We start from the raw sequence: 17,796 nt of genomic DNA, 5'->3' as shown, positions 1-17,796 counted from the left end.
GCCCTTTTAACCTCCCATGGCTTTTCTCATAGTGCTGTCACTGGGCTGCCTCGATTCCATGCAACACAGCATGATGGCGAACACTGGGATATCATGCAAATGAGCCCACGCAGAATAGTTCAGCGGTGGCTCAGCTCAGGGCTATAAAAGTGATTTGGCTTAACAAAGAGACAGGCTACTACCACTAGAGGCCAATGCGCCTACCCTCCATGAGTTATGGTACTCTCCACGGCCGTAGAGAAGTGCCGGTACTCCGGGTGATAAAAATAAGAAGTGCCGGTACTCAGTACCGGCCCATTTAAAGCACTGGAATATACTATACCAAAACGAGGTCTAGTGTACACAGATTCCAGGGAAACCCCAAAGGTAGGCAGAGGTAAAAGTATATAGCCCCTTACTCTGTTTTTGTGGTAGAGTGGGCGAGCAGTAAGGCGTTATCAGAGGGTAGTGTTAAGCATTTGTTAGACACACTCAATAAGCAAATGAGGTTACACACTCAAAGACTGAAGTCAGACCAATATGATTTGTATACAAATACTATTTAGTTGTATTTATTTTCTAGAACCAAGCAAACCTGGCACAGGTAAGTGTAAATGGTACTTTTCAGCGCAGGTTAAACAATACAAGCAAGCTGAATGAAAATTTCTTTGCTACAGGTTTGTAAATCTTTTCTATACAATGGAAAAAGCAGTTAGAATACTTTTCATTACTTGACAGATTACTTTATGGATTACGTTTTTCTACTCAGAGTAATATGCCTAGATATCACACTGGGACATTTCCTAGTGAAAAGGTAAGTACAGCAGTTTTTAGTTATTTGTAGTTTTTCAAGTTCTCATACAAAACCAACTTTACACTTAGAACAATTTTCAAGAAAAGCAGTGAATGCAATCCTATGAAAGGAAGGAAAATGCTACTTACCCAGTATGCATCTGTTCTTGGCATATAGAGCTGTAGATTCATATGCTGTGAATAGATCGCCATCTAGTGTTGGGTCCGGATGTTTGCACTTTATTTTTCTTTGAAGTCTTTCCAGCCATGAGGAAGGTGACTCCTCCAATCGGTGATAATGCGCATGGGCATCAACTCCACTGTTAGATTGTTTACCCACAGAGGGTGATAATGGAGTTAGTAAGAGTAGTAAAAGGAGATGTCCATGAATGCATGTATCTAAATAGGATGTTACTGCAAAAGGTATAGGTAACCGAGGAGGCGGGTGGGCGCATAGAACTCTACAGCTTTATATGCCAAGAACAGATGCATACTGGGTAAGTAGCATTTTCCGTTTGAAGCATATGAGCTGTAGATCATATGCTGTGCAAAGACTATATAGCAGCTATCTCCCAAAGCGGTGGCTAACCTCGCCTCTGTTGCAGTGGTCTGAAATAGTGTACGTAAAACTGACTGGCCCACTCTAGCTTGTTGTTTTGCTAACACATCTACAATAGTGTTTTGTGAATGTGTGCGGTGTAGACCATGTTGGAGCTTTGCATATGTCATCTATGAGTATATTCCCTAAGAATACCATAAAAGCCCCCATTTTGCGTGTAGAGTGTGCTCTAGGTGGAACTGTTAACATTTGTTTTGCTTTTGCATAGCATATTTGAATGCACTTGACTATTTATAAGAAAGTGGCTCTATATATACTGGACCAAAATAAGGTACAGTGTGAACAGAGTCCACAGTCCCAAGAGGTTTGGCAGAGGCTAAAGAAAGATATAACCTTACTCTCTACAGTGGTAGCTTGGTCGAGCAGTAAGGCAGTATTGGAAGACCGTGTAAAGCATTTGTTGTACACACTCAGTCAGCATATGTACTCACACACTCAAGAACTGAACTCTAAGCCAATTGTTTTGTATCAAAATATATAGTTGTTTTATTTTAGAACCAACAAGGTATCAAAATATACTTTCTCAGAATGAGTTACTTTAGTTAAATCCTTTTCACATAGGCAATAGACTTTTTGATTACAATAGTTACAGTTGTTGCAATAGGCAACACAATTTCAAACACAATGCAACATTGAGCTCAATGGGAATTTCTAAATAAATGCAATTAGTTACTTTATAGATTACTTTTCTAACCACAGGACTGGATCCTAGATTCAGTCCTGGGACATCTCCTGTAAACAATTGAGTAAAAGCGTTTTGGTTACAGTTGTGATTTTTAAGGAATATTATTGTATTTTAAAAGTTAACACGTTGAAACTTTTTCACATAAAATCATCAATGTTATCCTACGGGAGGAAATTCACTTAGCAGGTAAGTAGTGTTATCGTTACTTTTTCTTACTCCGGGTTGGATCCTGGATCCAGCCCTGGTGCATCTCCTGTAAACAATTGAAAGAATGCGTTTATATCATACAGGCGATTTTTAAGGAATATATGTAGCTTTTGAACATCGACACTTGGAAACTTTTCTGGTGAAAACCAGACAATGGATACCTATGGAAGGAAATTCAAGTTACTGGTAAGTACGGTTAAAATTACTTTTCAGGGTCAGAGTTGGTGCTGAAAGATGCAGCACTGGGTTCTCTCCTGATAACAGGTGAGTAAATTGGAATTCGATGTTATATTATAATGGTCCAAAACTCTACACTTAGAAGAATTTCCCAGTGAAACCAGTTAATGTTACCCTAAGGAAGAAAAGCGAGTAATCGGCTTTTGGGTAAGTACTCAACTGGCAGAGTTAAGGTTCTGGGCAAAGACTCAGGGGGTCTCCCAGGGTCAGGTAGGTACAGTTGGTACACCCTCAGCAACACAGGGGCAGCCGGGTGCAGAGAGAGTCAAGCCCAATGATAACCTATAGGCGGCAGGGGGCCTTTGGTTGATGGTGGCTGGCAAGCAGGCCACGCAGCTGTGGGAGCTGTGCTCCTGGTCACTTGCTCAGGGCAAATGGGGAAGTAGGTTAGGACCAAGGTTGCACTGCCAGGGGCACTAGGGCGGCTGGGTGCAGGGTGCTTTTGAGCGGTTGTTCGCTCAATGTTATTCAATGGAGAACTTTGAAGATGAACAAAGGCTGCAGGCTCCGGGATGGAGATTCTTCAGTAGCGACCAACACTTCCGGGGGTAAGTTGGGATCCTGGAGGATAGGTAGGCACCCCGGAAAGGCACTGGGGGCCGTGGGGCGCCGGTTGCAGTGGTGTCTTTTGGCGTCGGGAAATCTTACCCTCTGCTGGTCGCGGTTGGATGGGTCCCTGGTTCTGATGCTGCAGGCGTCATCTGGGTTGTCGAGGAGGGTCCTTGGGCACTGGATTTCAGGTCACAATCGCTGGGACATCCTCAGGGTCTTTGTCCACTCAGGCACAGGCCGGGCTCCGCGGGTGCACTGGATTCGCGGTTCGTGGCTGGCACCAGGGGTGTTGCTTGTTTGAGAAGAACCACTGCTCATGGGAGTCCCAGTCTCTAGATGAGCAAGCCAGTCAAGTCCTTCGGGGTTTTCAAGGTTGCTGTCCACAGAAGACGCCGGGATTTAGCAAGAGCAGGTTCAAGGATCAACAGGCCACTGGGGCTGGGGCCAAGTCAGTTGTTGTTGTCCTCTTGTTAGCAGCTGCACAGCAGGTCTTCCTTCTTGTTCTTCTTTCTTGTTTTCAAATCAGGATCTGAGGAAGGAAGGTTCAGGGTGCCTCTAAATACAAAATTTAGGGGCGTTACAGGTAGGCTAAGGGCAGGGACCAATGGGTCCCTGTCCTGGGGTGAGTACACCCCCTATCCTGATCCTCTCCTGATGGGGCAGGGCTCCCCATCTTCAAGATGGCCGGAGCCCGGAGTTATGCTTAATCTCGCCTCACCCACCTGATGGGTGGGGTTGGCAGAGGCTGGCACACCCCCTTTCCTCACTTAGGGTTTCCCGCCATTCTTCCTGCCAGAGTGGGGGTCAGAACCGGTGGGGGCCAGTTGCTGAGTGCAGCAAGCGGCCTGGAGAAGCTCACAAATGCGGTATGCCTTTGAAGCTTCCCCTGCCCATCCTGGGGGAGGAGGCTTGGCACCTCGTCCCAGGATGTGCATTGTTTCAGGGCCCGAGAGTGGCAAGCTCTCGACCCAGGGGTCCAGAAACATGTCTGGTGATGGGAGTCTTGGGAGCCACGCAGTCAGGACACTGGGAGTTGGTTAGGTTTCAGGGGGCATCTCTAAGAGGCCCTCTGTAGTGCATTTTACATTAAATCCCACACTGGCATCCGTGTGGGTTTAATGTGCTGAGAAGTTTGATACCAAACTTCTCAGTCTTCAGTGTAGCCGTTATGGGGCTGTGGAGTTCCTAATGACAACCTCCCAGCACCATATACTCTTAATGGCATCACTGCATTTACAGTGCCCAGGACTGGCCCTGGGCACTGGCTCATGCACCTGTGCCCACACCACTGGCACAGTGCACCCAGCTAGAGGGGTGACTTATGTATGCCAGGGCAGTGTGTTTGTGGGCATGGCACATAGGGATGTGTGCCATGTCGACTCTTTGTTTAGTTCTGCACCAAGACACTCAGCCTGCAAAGGCAGCGTGTGTGTGTCAGGGTACAACACCCTTAAGGGTGGCACAATAAGTGCTGCAGCCCTTAGGGGTCTACCCTGGTCACAGGGCCCTGGGTACCTAGGGTATCATTTTCCAGGGGCTTACCTGTGGCCAGAGATGCCAATTGGGTTTAGGTTTCAATACAGTTTTAGGGAAGGAACACAGGCCCTGAGCACCTGATTGGCAGAAGCCCAGGGCACACTCAGTCAAAGTATATCAGCAATTCGTCAAAAAGTGGGTGCATATCATGCAAAAAAGATGGCACTTTCTCACACTCATTACCACCCCAACATAAACAAGATACAGACAGAGGATACCATAACGTTGATGATATGTATTTATGTATGTAAGTATCTATGAATACTGTGATGTGCTGTTACTACGATCTAATACTATTATATTGAACAGTGGTCCTTGTAAGAGAAAGGATTAAATCTAAGTAATGCAAATAGAACACAATGGAATCTATATAGGCTACCCAGCCGGGTAGGAAATCTTATTATAAATGATTATATTTCCTGTCTAGAGGCAGTTGTAATATCCAGTAGGATACAGTCCTGTATCCAAAGCAATACATAGAAGGTGTGCCAATAGTGAAAAGGTGTCAATTTAAACACATAGGTCAAAACAAAAACAGGCGAAACAGAGAAAGGTGCTTGCTCTGAATTGGACGTAATGTGGCAAGCTAAATATGTAGAAACAGGCGTTACACCTCAAATGAATATTGTATTCTATATGCATTACTTAGATTTAATCCTTTCTCTGACAAGGACCACTGTTCAATAAAATACTATGTTCCCCTAGGTCCTTGGTTACCTCTAGGGTTGTTGTTGAAAACAAATGTGCGGAGGGTCAAAAGGGGAATATTTTACAACCTGTCCAATCATACCCCTAAGCAAATTGAGAAACAAAGAAGAGAAGACCAGGTTCGAGGTGGTGTGCTGTCTTAATAGTGAGTGGGAATACCTCTAGGGTTCCCTTGTCTTCTCATAAACGCACAAGTTACTACTTGTGTAACGATATATCTGTAAGAGACACTAGTTAGTGATAGATTCCTTACCGTAGAATATCCCCAGGCGTCAGACTGGATCCGGAAACTTTTGCCTAGCAATACCCCTGCGCGTCGTTAGGCGTCGTTAGCGCCGGAATGACGTCGCCGTACTTAGACGGCGCCCTCGCACGCGGACGTCAGTTCTGATACACAGCTTTTCCGCGCCAGATACTCAGAGCCATGATAGAACCAACACTGGTACCATGAAACTAGGGCCCTGAAAGGGGATGACCTTAACCCTAGATATCGGTTCGCAGAATCGGGAGGATGGGTGGGTCGGTAAGGAATCTATCACTAACTAATGTCTCTTACAGATATATCGTTACACAAGTAGTATCTTGTGCATCTGAAAGAGACACGTTAGTGATAGTTTCCTTACCTTAGAATAGATACCCCAGCAATACCAACCCCGGTGGTGGGTCTGCGAACCAATAATCACACCAGAAAGTCCTGGAGGACGGAACGGCAAAGCAGCCATCCCTCCGGACTTGACTATCCAGGCAGTAGAGTCTCGCGAACGTGTGCAGCGAGGCCCACGTAGCTGCCTGACAAATGTCCTGCAAGGGGACTCCTCGCCCCAGGGCAGTAGTAGTCGCCGTGGCCCGAGTGGAGTGGGCCCTCAGCCCAACAGGAGGTTCCTTTATAGCCAAGGAGTAACACGCCTGGATGCACAACACGATCCACCGAGAGATGGTCCGTTTGAGCACCGCCCATCCTTTCTTAGCGCCCACGTAACCAACAAAGAGTTGGTCATCCACCCGGAACTGGCGTGTGCGATCCAGATAGTAAGAGAGCGCACATTTTGGGTCCAGACGGTGGAGCCACTCTTCCTTTTTCGAGGGATGTGGAGGCGGAAAGAAGGTGGGCAAGGTGATGGACTGCCCAATGTGGAAGGCTGTGACTACCTTGGGCAGGAAAGAGGGTCTTGTCCGCAAGACAACCTTGTCCGGATGGACAGAAAGGAAAGGAGGTTTGGAAGAAAGAGCCTGGAGCTCACTCTCTCTCCTGGGAGAGGTGATGGCAACCAGGAAAGCAGTCTTCAGAGTAAGAAGACGGACAGGACAGTTATGAAGTGGCTCAAATGGAGCGCACATCAGATAAGTAAGTACAAGGTTCAAGTCCCACTGAGGCATCACAAATGGAACACGATGGGATCATGTGTGTGATGCCCTTCAAGAACCTATTTACAATCGGGGACTTGAAAAAAGAGGGCTGATCAGGTAGCCTTAAGAAGGCGGAAAGGGCAGAAAGGTAGCCCTTGATAGTGCCCAGAGCAGAGCCCTGCTGGGCAAGAGAAAGAAGGAAAAGGGGAACCTCAGAAAGGGGGGCAGAAAGTGGATCCACAGCCTTTGCTGTGCACCATGCCACAAATCTGTTCCACCTGCAGGCATATATCGACTTTGTGGAGGGATGGCTGGCTGCCAGAATGACATTATAGACTTCAGGAGGCAAGTCAAATGGCCTCAACTGTCGCCGCTCAATCTCCAAGCTAGTAGGTGGAGACTGGACAGGTTCGGGTGGAGGACCGTCCCCTGCTGCTGCGACAGAAGGTCCTCCTGAAGAGGCAGACGAACCGGGGGATCAACTGACATACTGAGTAGCTCTGGATACCAGTACCTTCGTGCCCAGTCCGGAGCCACAAGGATAACCTGGGCCCGGTCGCGCCTGATCTTCTTCAGCACTCTGGGCAGAAGTGGTATAGGCGGAAAGGCGTACAATATACCGCAACTCCACTCGCGACGAAAAGCGTCTACGAGCGAGTGCGGCCTTGGAAATTCCAACGCGCAGAACTGATGACATTGCGCGTTCTCTTCTGTGGCGAATAGATCTAACCAAGGCTCTTCCCACTGCTGAAAGAGACCTTGCGCCACGTCCAAGTTCAGACGCCATTCGTGATCCATCATGCACCGACGGCTTAGTTCGTCTGCCCTGGCGTTCAGAGAACCTGCCAGGTGTTGAACCACCAGGGTCACGCCCTGATGTTCGAGCCACTGCCAGAGGATCAGAGCCTCCTGGCATAGAGTCCACGACCCCACCCGCCCTGTTTGTTGCCACATGGCGGTGGTGTTGTCCGTGAACACCTGCACTACCACTCCCCCGGACAGAGGGGAGGAATGCCTTCAGTGTAAGACGGATTGCCTGCAGCTCCAGAAGGTTGATGTGGAGCTGGGACTCCGCCGGAGACCAGAGCCACTGATCTCCGCCTCTCCCATGTGGCCCCCCCCAGCCCTGGAGGGACACGTCCGTCACAACTACGTGCTCCGGTTGGGGTAGGGAGAAGGATCTGCTGCTGACCCAATCGCGGTCCGTGAGCCACCACTGCAACTGTCTTGCAGTGCCCTCCGAGATCAAGACATGGTCGGACAAGTTGCCCTGATGCTGGGGCCACTGAAACTTCAGGTCCCACTGCAGAGCCCGCATCCGCCACCGGGCGTGATGCACCAGAAGGATGCAGGAGGCCATCAGCCCCAGAAGCCGCAGCTTCAACCTGACCGAGACTCGGGATAAAGGCTGAAAGATTGGAATCAGAGCCTGAATATCCCGAACCCGCTGTTCGGGAGGATAAACCCGAAACTGCGCCGAGTCTAGAACCGCCCGATGAAGAGGAGCTTCTGAGAGGGACACAGGTGTGACTTCAGCACATTGATGGAGAACCCCAGCAGGTGCAGGAGGATGGCCGTAGTCTGGAGGTGGGTGACGACTGTCTGGGGCGAGCCCGCCTTCAACAACCAGTCGTCGAGGTAGGGGAAGACTGAAACCCCTAACTTGCGCAGATGAGCTGCGACCACCGCCATCACCTTCGTGAACACCCGTGGGGCGCTGGTAAGGCCTATGGGGAGCACGGTAAACCGAAAGTGCTTGTGGCCTACCGGAAAACCGCAGGTAACGCTGGTGGGCCGGCAGGACGGGGATGTGGAAATAAGCGCCCTGCAAGTCCAACGCTACCATCCAGTCTCCGGGGTCCAGGGCAGCTAAGACCTGATCCAAAGTCAGCATCTTGAACGTCTCCTTCCGGAGGAAGCCGTTAACGTTCCGCAGGTTCAAGATAGGACGTAGGCTCCCTTTGCCCTTCTTGGGAACCAGAAAGTAGTGGGAATAGCAACCACACCCTACTTCTGGCCCAGGATCGCGCTCGATGGCCCCCTTGGCCAAGAGGGCCGATACTATCTCTTGCAGAAGTTGCAAGTGATCCCCCGACACGCGGTGGTACTGCGGTGGCATGGCTGGAGGGGTCGCCTCTAAGGGGAGGGAGTAGCTCCTTCGGACGATTTGCAGCACCCACCTGTCCGAAGTGATGTCGCGCCAGTGGAGGAGGTGAGGGCGGACCCTGCCCCCCACTGGCGTCAAATGCGCCCGAAAGCTCGGACTAGGAGGGCTTTGAGGCAGATGCTGCGGGGGTGGATGTGGACTGGCCTCGCTGTTGTCCCCTGGCACCGCCACGGCGGTTACCACGTCCGCCGCCGCGCTGGATGTTAGACTGCTGCCCGTGGCTGGCAGGACGTGAAGGGGCTCCCTTTCCTTGGGCACGAAAGGAGCGAAAGGCAGAAGGTGTCTGACGCTGGCCCGACAGGCCCAAGTACTTGGCCGTAGCCCTGGAGTCCTTGAAGCGTTCAAGCGCATGATCTGCCTTGCCACCAAAGAGGTGGCTGTCATCGAACGGCAGGTCCATGAGGGTGTTCTGGACATCAGCCGAGAAGTTGGCGGACCTCAGCCAGGCGTGGCAGCGAACCGCCACCGTCGTTGACATCTCCCTGCCCAGCGAGTCTGTGGTATCTAGCCCACATCGAATGGAATACCGCGCTGCGTCTCGTCCCTCAGCAAGGGCTTGAGCGAGTTTTGCCCGGGCCCCCTCCGGGCACTCCAGCAGCACGGCCGTAACCGTATCCCACAGGGTGCAACGGCCCAAAAGGCAAGCGGTGTGACTGACCGCAACCCCAAACTGAGGGAGGAGAACAGTTTCTTGCCAAACTGCTCATACCTTTTGGATTCCCGATCTGGAGGTGCAGTCGGGAATGCGGACTGGGAAGTAGAGGCCTGGATGACCAGGCTCTTGGGGTGGGGTGGGTGGACAGAAAACTAGGGTCGCCCGGAGCCGGGCGGTGGCGCCTGGCGACGTTCCTATCTACAGGGGAAACTGTAGCGGGCCTGGACCAGGTGCCCAACAGGTCGTCCGTGAGAGTCTCATTAAACGGCAGTAGAGGCTTCGGAAAGCCAGCCTGCGGTTTAAGGACCTCAGTGAGGATGAAGGACCAGGGCTGAAGCACCCGACCCGCTTGGGCTCCCAGCTGGGACCATGGGGCCCGAACGCGCCGCGGAACGCGACGGAGGAGAGAGCAACCTAATGGCCATGAGGAAGGCATCGATCTCCTCCAGCGTCGCATTCGGCCCAGGGACCGGCGGGTATGAAGCAGGCCGCGACGCCTGCGGCTCCGGTGGAGCCACGTGGGCGGTGTCGCCCGAACACCCGGCCGCATCGTACGAGGGTCGGAGGGGGGAGTCGGAAGAGCGATGTCGCCTCTTCGACTTCTTGTGCCTCTTACCTGAGGACTTGGAGCCCGACGAATGGTGACGACTCACCGAGCTTCGATGACTGTGGCCCCGCGACCGGTCCCTCGACCCCCTCCTGGACCGGGACCATGAGCAGCACGGGGCCAACTGCCGGATCTCGAGGCGCTTACGGGTCCGCTCCCGCCTAGCCTTTGACGTCAGAGTCCGGCAGTCGGGGCACGACTTGTCGTCGTGGTCGGCCCCAAGGCAATGGAGGCACCGGCGGTGGGGATCAGTAACAGACATCAGTCAGTGGCAATCGGTACAGGGCTTGAACGCAGGCATCAATACCGGCACCGAGAGTCGTAAAGACTCGAAGAGAGATCAAAAAGGATCGAAAAAATTTAGTCAAAAAGTTACTAAAGTACTGCTTCTTCCAGATCTGTGCTTGCCGGCACGGAAAAAAAGAAGAACTGACGTCAGTGCAAGAGGGCGGCGTCTAAGAACTCCGACGACGTCATCATGGCGCCAAAGACGATGGACGCGGAGCCGCGGACGATGCCTATCGACGCGCAAGGGTACTGCTACGCAAAACTTTCCGGATCCAGTCTGACGCCTGGGGTAAGGTAAGGAATTAACACTAACCTGTTTCTTTCAGATGTCTTATCCGGCTGCTTCGGTGGCGAGATCTTATCTGGTTGCTTCGGTGCCGAGATATTATCCGGCTGCTTCGGTGCCGCAGTCTTCTCCGGCTGCTTCGGTGCCGAGATCTTATCCGGCTGCTTCGGTGCCGAGATCTTATCCGGCTGCTTCGGTGCCGAGATCTTATCCGGCTGCTTCGGTGCCGAGATCTTATCCGGCTGCTTCGGTGCCGAGATCTTATAAGGCTGCTTCAGTGCCTTAGATGGCTTTTTGGGACCCGGTGGCTGGCTCGAGCTGGAAGACTTTTGTTTGTCCTTCTGCGCCGGGCCAGAGGACAGGGCGCTTTAAGTTTTTGTATGGTGTGGACCTGAGCCCGAAGGTGTCACCAGAGCCTTTGTTATGGGCTTGGGTAGGATGGTGGTCTCAGTACTCACGTCTTTTTGAGCCAGGGTGATGTCATTTTCGGCATCAGGAACATCTACTTTGGAGTCTGGGACCTGTTCCTCCTGTTCTGGTTTCAGCAGGCTATCAGGGCCTGTATGGAAAATTTCCGGAATGGAACCTGTGCCTCGGGACATCTCGTGGAGTCGAGTTAGACAATCCCGGATGGTTTTCTTGTACTTGTAGGATAGACAAGCCTCACAATCGTACCCTCGATGTTCTGGAGAGAGGCACAGATTACAAACAGGATGGAGGTCCGAGTGTATGAATTTAGCACCACACTGAGGACATTCCTTAAAAGGAGTCAGTTCCATCGACGTACGTCTTTACCGGCGCAGGTAGGCCCACCGGCCCGCGCCGCAGTTCACAGGCGTCGATGTTTTTCGAAAGCGGTCCTCGAGGGTGTGCGTTGAAAGAAACGCAATCAAGACAATACCGTCGGTTAGCTGGGATTGCACGCCAAAAGGGGGTTCGATAACGACACCGACTGGGAACGCAGCAAGTCACATTCGCACCTGATAGCGGGAAAAAACAATCTAACGATGGAGCCGAAGCCCAAGCGCACCGCCGACCGAAGGAGGAGTCACCAACCTCGTGACTACAATACTTCTTCAAAGACAAAAACAACAAGCAAACAGAGCCCAACACCAGATGGCGATCTATGCAAAAGTGTACAATCTGCAGCTCATATGCCTCCTAGTTACAGAAACGTTAACCAAAAGACATCCCAGCGTTGGGGATGGAGGAATCTCTTTCACAGAGAGCTACGATGCCTTGTCATGAAAGCAAGAGATCCCTGAAAGCAAACAAAGCAGATCCACTTGCTTTCGACCAAGACCATCGCCATTGGGACATGGACTGTGAGGGACATGACGGACTGTGAAGACCACGTACAAGAAGGGAAAGTCAGCCCAAGTGGAGCGTAGATTAAATGATACAACCTCACCCTGCCCGACATCAGATGGACACAGTCCAGACAGAAGAGACAGGCTCCAGGAGGAATGCTGCTGTATTCTGGACACAAGGTAGCGGACACCCCACATACGTAGGGGGTTACACTGTTGACAATACTAGCAACCAACAGAACTCTGATTGGAAGGGAAGCTCAATGTCTTAATCATCACAGCGACTTCCTGCACAAAGAAAAAATGGATCAACTTGAATGTCATCTAGTGATCTGTAACTAGAAATGACCGCAGAGAAGCAAATAATGAACAGTTTTACAACAGACTCCAGCCCATCCTGGATAACTGCCTTGATAGAGTTATCACCATACTGATAGGGGACCTCAAAGCCACGTCTGGAAGTGACAATGGGTACGAAGTAGTACTGGGCAACCACAGCCTTTGCAACATAAATGAGAATGATGAGAGGCTCGCAGATCTCTGTGCCCTGAACAGTCTGGTGCTAGGCAGTAGTATATTCCCACATGAAAGAATACACAAGACAATGTGGGAGTCACCAGACCTTTCAACAAAGAATCAAATCAACCGTTGTCTGTATTGCCAAGAAGATCCGGACATCTCTGCAGGATGTAAGAGTGATGAGAGGAGCAGATGTGGTGTCAGACCATCACCTTGTCATTGACAGGCAAAAGCTGAAGAAAGCATAGATAGATCCGACAAACCAAAGCCAGCGATAGAACACCACCCTCCTCAAAGATGCATAGAAATGGAGAGAGTACTCTGTCACCCTCAATACCAAGGTTCAAGTCTTGCAAGTACTAGAGGATGACATAGACCCAGGAGAATGTCAGTTGGAGAAGATCAAAACATCAGTGATATCAACCTGCCAGGAGGAGGTGGGACCCAAGAAACAACAGTAAAAAGAATAGATGTCCACGAGACTCATCAAACTCAAAGAGCAAAAAAAGAAAAAGTTCGAAAAATACACAAAAACCAACAAGCAAAGAGAAGCTTAAGAGCAGACAAGTGAAAATTCATTGATGGTCTTGCCACAGAAGCTCAAGTAGCAGCAAGCCATGGAAACTTGAAAGTACTCTACAACATAACAAGAAAACTCTCCGGCAGATACAGCAAGTCAGAAAGACATGCTAATGACAAAACTGGGAAGACATTCATGGGTAAAACAGATTAACACCGAAGATAGGTTGATCACTTTAATAAACTGCTGAACCAGCACATGCTGTAGTCTTCACTAGATATACGGTCAGCTGACAAGAACGAGCTAATCCACTACAGCAGACCAACCAAGGAGAAACACAACAACCCTAACATCCGAATAATAGGAATGCAGCAGAACCTGACAACATTTCTGTAAACTTGCTCTACCCCATGTTTGGAAGGAAGAGGAAAATGTGCCATCGGACTGGAAGGAGCGATATCTCATCAAGAGCCTTAAAAAAGGTGACCTAAGTAAATGCACAAACTACAGACAGATTACTCTTCTATCAACCTGAGGCAAAGTGTTCAAAAGAATGAAGGTCAACGCTCAGTTACGAGTCCAACAAGCTGACTTCCACAAAAGATAGATCCTGCACAGAGCAGATTTCAATGATGCTTATCGTCATTGAGCAGTTGAAGTTACGAAACTCCCTCCTCTAGGTCAACTTCATTGACTATGAGGAGGCATTCAACAACATAGACAGAGAAACCCCTTGGAAACTCCTCCGCCACAACAGTGTGCCAGATAAACTAAGAATCATCAGTTACTCTTAAGATTGAATTACCTGCAAGATAGTGCAAGGGGGATAACTCATGGAAACCTTCAAAGGAGAAAACAACGGTTCATGTGCACTATGGACACGATCAATAAAGGCCTCAATAGCAGGGAGGACTGCCTGTCCTTTATTACCTAAGGTAATCGTTTAAATAGGAAAATACTGTGTTTGTTACCCTTCACCCCGCAAGAGAATATTAGGCTTGTGTCCCCTCTTTTCAACTTAGACAGCTAATACTGAAGTGAGTAGGTTAGATAGTGACTGGGACCGATAGATATATATCCCAGGTTAATTAAAGCCTAGGTTATAATTTAGTAACCACTTGTATCCTCTTATTTATTTAATTTTAGGAGCGGAGGTCGAATCTCCATAACTACTTTAGGTTCCATGACCAATTCGGGTATATAATACAGTAAGTTTTTCAACCGATTAGGATTATGAAACTGTACCTGGGCGACAATACTGAAGTGGGTTTATATAAAAACACAGTTGTCCCTGGGAGAAAGTGCCATCTTTTTTGCCTTGGTATGCCCCCACATTTTTCTGAACTGCTGATGTGCTTGACTGAGTGTACCCTGGATCCCTGCCAATCAGGTACCCAGAGCTTGTGTTCCTTCCCTAAAGAGAAAAGCTATGCTGAAACAAAATACCCAATTGGCACCTCTGGCCACCTGTCAGTCCCTAGTAAGTGGTACCCTAGGTACCCAGGGCATGGTGACCAGAGGAGACCCCTGAGGGCTGCAGCACTTATTGTGCCACCCTCAGGGGCCCTGTACCATGGCTCCCACACACTGCCTTTGCAGGCTGAGTACCTAAGTACAAAACTAAAGCAAGAGTCGACATGGCACACATCCGTGTGCCATGCCCACAGAACCCACTGCCCTGCAATACTTCAGTCACCCCTCTAGCTGGGTGCCCTATGCCAGAGGTGAGGACACAGGGGCATGTGCCCTGTGCCTCTACAGTACCCAAGGCCATTCCTGGGCATTGTAAGTGCAGTGATGCCATTTAAGAGTATATGGTGCTAGGAGGTCGTCATTACGAACTCCACAGCACCATAATGGCTTCACTAAAGACTGACAAGTTTGGTAACAAACTTCTCAGCACATTAAACCTGCACTGATGCCAGTGTGGGATTTAATGTAAAATCACGAGAGGGCATCTTAGAGATGCCCTCCAAAACCCGAACCTACAATCCACGTCTGGGCTGAGTGGCTGCAGAGGTTGCCACACAGCAGACATGTTGCTGGACCCCTGGGTGGAGAGCCCCCCGCTCTCCTGGCCCTGCAACAATGCACATCCTGGGCGAGGTGATATGTCTCCTCCCCCAGGATAGACAGGGGGAAGCTTCAAAGGCATACCGCCTCAGAGAGCTTCTCCAGACCATTTGCTGTACCTAGCAACTGGCCCCCACCCGTTCTACCCCCACTCTGGTGGGAAGACTGGCGGGAAAAACTACGTCAGGAAGGAGGGTGTGCCAACCTTTGCCAACCCCACCCCTCAGGTGGAGGAGGCGAGGTGAAGCACGACCCTGAGCTCTGGCCATCTTGTAGATGGGGAGCCCTGCCCCCCTCCCACAGGAGAGGAACAGGTTAGGGGGTGTCCTCACCCAGGATAGGTACCCATTGGCCCTTGCCCTTGCCCTACCTGTAATGCCGCTAAATTTAGTATTTAGGGGCTCCCTGAACCTTCTTTCCTCAGATCCGGATATCAAAAGAAGAAAGAAGATCAAGAAGAAGAAGTAGAAGACCCCGCTGCGCAGCTGCTAACAACAGGACAACAACAACTGACTTGGCCTCAGCCCTACCAGACTGTTAATCCTGGAACCTGCTCCTGCCTAATCCCGGCGACCTCTGCGGACAGCCACCTTGGGGCACTCAGAGGACCTGCCTGCCTTGACCCTCTCGAAGATTGGGACTCCCATCAGCAGAGGCTCTGCTACAACAACCCACCTGGTGCCCACCAGGAAGCTCCGGACCAGCCCACTCTGCAGCAGCTGAGCCCGGGCCAACCCGAACCAAGACCACAAGGACGTCCCCCCGGCGACTGGGACCCGAGGTCCAGTGCCCAAAGACCCTCCTCGACGAACCAGCCAACGCCTGCAGACTCCGAACCAGGGCCCCCCCACCCCCAACCGCGACCAGCCGAGGGTAAGCTTTTCCGACATCCAAAGACACCCCTGCACCCGGCACCCTCCAGCCCCCTGTGCCTCCATTTGGGGTACCTACCTGTGCTCCAAGATCCCAACTTACCTCTCGAAGTGCTGGTCGCCCCTGGAGAGTCTCCATCCCCGAGCCTGCAGCCTTTTTCAAGATCCTCATTGGATAACATTGATCGCCCGATGGCTCAAAAGGACCCTGCACCCAGCCGCCCGAGTGCTGTTGGCTGTGACCGCTTTGCCCTAATCTACTTCTCCCCTTGCCCTGAGCAAGTGACCAGGAGCCCAGCTCCCACAGTCTCGTGGCCGGCTATCCAGCAGCCACCAACCGAAGGCCCCCTGCCTCTCATTGACTAACATTGGACCTAACTACTTCTGCACCCGGCCACCCCTGTGCCGGTGAGGGTGTACCAACTGTACTTACCTGACCCTGGAGGACCCCTGAGTCTGTGCCCAGAACCTTACCTTCACCAACCAAGTACTCTCCTGAAGGCTGGCAATTTACTTACCTGCCATTGGATAACATTGACCCATTTTGACTCGAATATTTTCAAAGTGTGAAGTTTTGAAAACGGAAAATATTTCTATAAAATCAGCCCAAGTCCGAATCCGAAAGTACTCACCTGTGACCAGGAGAGAAGCCAGTACTGTACCTTTCAGCCCAGTACTGATTCGCAAAAGTAATCTCTAGCGGGTTCACTAGTAACCTGTATTTTCTCCATAGGAACCCATTGTCTGCTTTTCTATGAAATTTCTTCTGTCTACTTTTGAAAACTGCAAATATTCTTTAAAAATTGTACGAAATACTGAAACGCAATTACCTACCTGTTTTGAATTAAGCTCCCAGTGCTGGCCCTAGGAGACTAGTGCTGGGTTACAAAAGTAACGCGATCGTACTTTACCTGCAACCTGAATTTCCTCCCATTGAATAACATTGTCAGATTTACCTTGAAAAGTTTCTAAGTGTGAACTTTTAACACAGCTTTATATTCCTGAAAATTCTGCACAGTAACTAAAACGTTTTTGCTAATCTGGTTTCAGCTTAGATCCCAGGACTTAATCTTAGATCGAGTCCTGGGACAACCAAAGCAATCTGTAAAGTAATCAACTGTACTTATCTATGAAAACCCATTGAGCTCAATGCTAGAGTGTGATTCAGAACTGTGCTGCTTACTGCTTATACTGTAACTACTGTGTGCACAACCTTTATTGCTTCCTTGCAAAGTACTTACATGCGAATACTCACCTCGAGAAAAGTATATTTTTATAACTGTTGGTTCTAAAAATAAAACAACTATATCTTTGGATATACAAACAATTGGCCTGGAGTTCAGTCCTTGAGTGTGTGAAACCTTTTGCTGACTTAGTGTGTACATCAAATGCTTTACACTGTCCTCTGGCACTGCCTTACTGCTCGTCCAAGCTACCACTTTGGAGAGTAAGGTCAGTTCTGACTTTTACCTCTGTTATACCTCTGGGGTTGGTGGACTCTATACACACTGTACTTCCTTCTAGTCCAGTATATATAGAGCCACTTTCTCACAGTCCCAGAATCCAGGTGTAGCATTGGTTACAAATGGGCATTGGCCCTTTCAAGTGGTTTGTTGTGGACACTTATTGTAAGTCGGAAATGGAGCGCCGTAGTCATTGAAAAATGGCGCGAGTCTCAGGTCTTACAGCTGCATATAAATAATTAAGCGTTTTTAATGGCCCCCGAAAGTCCTTGCATACACAACTCAGAAGTTCTAATGTGCTAAAACTGTAATGGAGCATATAACTATTATTAAAATACACTTTTGTTATATATTTTTGAAATATTTTCTATAAG

The 17,796-nt window shown here is 49.9% G+C and overlaps 1 protein-coding gene across 15 annotated transcripts in view; it reads right to left on the bottom strand.

Annotated features, from left to right (window-relative positions):
* NCOR1 (nuclear receptor corepressor 1) overlaps window positions 1-17,796 on the bottom strand; it is a 1,934,049-nt gene that overhangs the window by 969,260 nt on the left and 946,993 nt on the right. The window lies entirely within an intron of this gene.

This window comes from Lissotriton helveticus, chromosome 3_1, assembly GCF_964261635.1.
Source record: "Lissotriton helveticus chromosome 3_1, aLisHel1.1, whole genome shotgun sequence".
Classification (NCBI taxonomy): Eukaryota; Metazoa; Chordata; class Amphibia; order Caudata; family Salamandridae; genus Lissotriton; species Lissotriton helveticus.
The sequence above is the reverse complement of the archived record's forward strand: the minus strand, read 5'-3'. Positions and strand labels throughout refer to the sequence as shown.